General features: G+C 45.3%; 1 pseudogene; it reads right to left on the bottom strand.

Moving 5' to 3' along the window:
* Positions 1-2,960: 2,960 nt before the first annotated feature.
* On the bottom strand, positions 2,961-3,466 carry LOC100957228 (annotated as a pseudogene).
* Between the last annotated feature and the right edge of the window lie 324 nt (positions 3,467-3,790).

Raw genomic sequence — 3,790 nt, 5'->3', positions numbered from 1 at the left:
GGAAATCAGGAGACTATACTGGCGCCTTGTTCTTTTCTTTTTCTTTTTTAAGATAGAGTCTCACTTTGTCACCCTCAGTAGAGTGCTGTGGCATCATAGCTCACAGCAACCTCAGTCACTTGGGCTCAAGCGATTCTCTTGTCTCAGCCTCCCAAGTAGCTGGGACTAAAGGCACCCACCACAACACCCAGCTATTTTTAGAGACGGAGTCTCACTCTGGCTTAGGCTGGTGTCAAAACTGTGAGCTCAGGGAAATTCACCCACCTTAGCCTCCTAGGATTATAGGCCTGACCCACGGCACCATGCCATTCCTTTTTTTTTTTTTTTTTGGAGACAGAATCTCACTCAGTCTTACTGGGGTAGACTGCCGTGGCATCATCGTAGCTCACAGCAGCCTCAAACTCCTGGCTCAAGTGATCCTCCTGCCTCAGCCTCCTGAGTAGCTGAGACTACAGGTACCTGCCACAACACCTGGCTAATTTTTCTATTTTTAGTAGAGGTGAGGGTTTCGCTGCTGCTCAGGCTGATCTTGAACTCCTGAGCTCAAGTAATCCACCTGCCTCAACCTCCCAGAGTGCTGGGATTATAGGCATGAGCCACCGCACCTGGCCTACAAATTTTTCTTTATAGGTTACAAAGTTATACAAGATCTCCTTATTTTAAAGTGGTTATATCACGGTGGTGCCTATGACTCAGTGAATAGGGCACCAGCCCTATATGCCAAGGATGGCGGGTTCAAAGCTGGCCCCAGCTAAACTGCAACAAAAAAATAGCCGGGTGTTGTGGGGTACGCCGGTAGTCCCAGCTACTGGGGAGGCTGTGGCAAGAGAATCGCCTAAGCCCTTGGAGCTTGCTGTGAGCTGTGATGCTACGGCACTTGCTCTATTGAGGGCAACAAAGTGAGACTCTGTTTCTAAAAAAAAAAAAAAAGTGGTTATATCAGCTTGGTGCCCATGCTCAGTGGTTAGGGCGCTGGCCACATACACCGGGGGCTTGCGGGTTCAAATCCAGCCTGGACCTGCTAAACAACAATGACAACTACAACAAAACAATAGCCAGGCATTGTGGCCAGCACTTGTAGTCCCAGCTACTTGGGAGACTGAGGCAAGAGAATTGCTTAAGCCCAAGAGTTGGAGGTTGCTGTGAGCTGTGATGTCACCGCACTCTACTGAGGGCAACATAGTGAGACTCTGTCTCAAAAAATAAATAAATAAATAAAATGGTGGGAGGGGGTGGGGAAGGGGAGGGGACAAGGGTGGCTGGGTGGTGGGAGGGTGACCGGAAAGATCACCTATATTTCTGTCTAACAAGGGTACAAGTGAACTTTTCTAGAACTAGAATGTAAATGTTTTGACACAATGACTATGCAAATGACATGAAATTTATGTGAACCATCTTGATGAAAGTATTTCAAAATGTATATGAAAACTCTACACTGTACCCCATGTTTGCATTAATGTATACAGCTATCATTTAAATTAAAAAAATAATAAATAAATAAAATGGTTATATCTTCAAAGCCAGGGGTCCTCAAACTTTTTAAACAGGGGGCCATTTCACTGTCCCTCAGACTGTTGGAGGGCTGGACTGCAGGTCCCAGGACAAGTCGGCTGCTAAGCAGGACAGGCAGCGGCGGCAAAAACACCCGTTGGGCTGGATAAATGTCCTCAGCGGGCCTCATGTGGCCCGCGGGCCATAGTTTGAGGATGCCTGTTAGAAAGCACTCTCACTTTAAATTTATGGGTACTGAGTACTTTACTAAGTGCATTGCTAAGTGTATTTTCTACACTGGGTCCTTGACTGGTACCATGGTTCTTGGAGTGTCCAGTTTCTTAACTTTATCCATAACAGAAAACCTTGTAGGTGAATAAGCAACTGAGATGGCGGCATGTGGGCTCATCTGGCCATGCCAGAGCCTGTCCAGAGGTGCTCTGTCTGTGATGGTTATTTAGGATAACAGTGGCTGCCATCATTCCCCACTCTTACAATGTACAGGTCCCTATTTATGGATCCTCAGTTCTTTTGACTTGGAAATAATGGCTATATTGAAACCATTAACTTTGGATCATAAGGCACTTTAGTTGAAAACCAAGAGAGCAAGAGACAAGAAAGCAGGCATGTTTTGTACAAAGTAACATACAAAGTAACATCTTAGGAGGGTGGCTTCTGGCCTGTAGCTCAGCAGCCAGGGCGCCAGCCACATACATCAGGCCTGCTAAACAACAATGACAACCACAACCAAAAAATAGCCAAGCATTGTGGTGAGCGCCTGTAGCCCCAGCCACTTGTGAGGCTGAAGCAAGATAATAGCTTAAGCCCAGGAGTTGGAGATTGCTATGAGCTGTGACGCCACGGCACTCATTGCTGTGTGTAGCCAGCCAACGTCAGGTGATCAAGACCACAGTGTTGGTATTTCAGTGTTTTTTTTTTCTTTTTTTGAGACAGAGTCACTTTGTCACCCTCTGTAGAGTGCTGTTACGTCACAGCTCCCAGGAATCTCAAACTCTTGGGCTCAAGCGATTCTCTTGTCTCAGCCTCCTGAGTAGTGGGGACGAGAGGCACCCACCACAACGCCTGGCTATTTTTTCTTTTAGAGTTGGAGTCTCACATTGGCTTAGGCTGGTCTTGAACCTGTGAGTTCAGGCAATCCACCTGCCTCAGCCTCTGTACTTCAGTGTCAAAAATTTTTTTTTCTGAGTTATGTTCTGGACTGTATTTTTAACAGTTTGTGTTTTTTAATTAATTAAGTATTATTTGACAAATTGAAACAACACATACCTTTGAAATCTTGGCACTCATGGTTATGTTTCAGTAATAACTAGTTCACTGTAGCCTGGTTTTCTAATAGTTTTTTTAAAACTGTCCTAAGTGTGTACTAATAGTGTTTACCGTTTGAGAAGTAGCTTTTTTTTTTTTATGGTGAAAAGTTATATATTTAGAATTAGCCAGCTGGACTTGGTTTAGATGATCCCAATTTCGTTGGCAACATCCAAAGCATCATAGTCAGGAGCCAGTCAAACGTGCCTTCTTCTTGCCATCAGGCCTGATCAGGGTGTTGACCTCGGCCACATCAATATCATAAAGCTTCTTCACAGCCTGTTTGATCTGGTGATTGTTGGCTTTGACATCCACAGTGAACACAAGTGTGTTGTCTTCTGTCTTCTTCATGGCAGATTCAGTGGTCGGGGGAACTTGATGATGGTATAGCGGTCAAGCTTGTTTCTCCTGGGGGCGCTCTTCCGAGGATATTTGGCTGCCTCCGGAGCCTCAGAGTCTTTGGCTGCCAGAAAGTGGGTGATGTACAGATCTTCTTTTTTTTGTGGCTATGGATGCCTTTTAGCACTGCCTTCTTGGCCTTCAATGCCTTTGCTTTGGCTTCGGCTTTGGGAGGGGCAGGAGCTTCCTTGTTTGCTTTCGGCACTATCTTGTGAAAAGACCCAGAAGTAGCATTTACAATTTTTGTCATATCATGTCATTTTGTGAAATGACAGTCTGAATTTTAAGACTGGCACCATAAAAGTGGATAAGGAGACGTATTTATAGGACTAAATAGCTAAACATTATTGTGACAAGTGGTGGGCAGGTGCACACTTACTAGGCACATTGAGAGGGTCTTGTTGATTCCTGTACAGGGCAGGAAAGGTGTGAGGCACCCGACAGTGTAGGGCTTACTGGCACTGCTAGTTGGGACATAAGAGGAAGCCATTTCCTTGGCAGCTTGAGATGTGTAAGAGCATAAGACAGGGTGGTGGTTTGATCACATAGGAAACCTTAATTTCTCAGAGACTGA

The sequence above is a fragment of the Otolemur garnettii genome, unplaced genomic scaffold (genome assembly GCF_000181295.1).
Source record: "Otolemur garnettii isolate 467f Iridium unplaced genomic scaffold, OtoGar3 scaffold00049, whole genome shotgun sequence".
NCBI classification, from domain to species: domain Eukaryota; kingdom Metazoa; phylum Chordata; class Mammalia; order Primates; family Galagidae; genus Otolemur; species Otolemur garnettii.
Note: the sequence above shows the minus strand (reverse complement) of the source record. Positions and strands in the feature narration are given on the sequence as shown.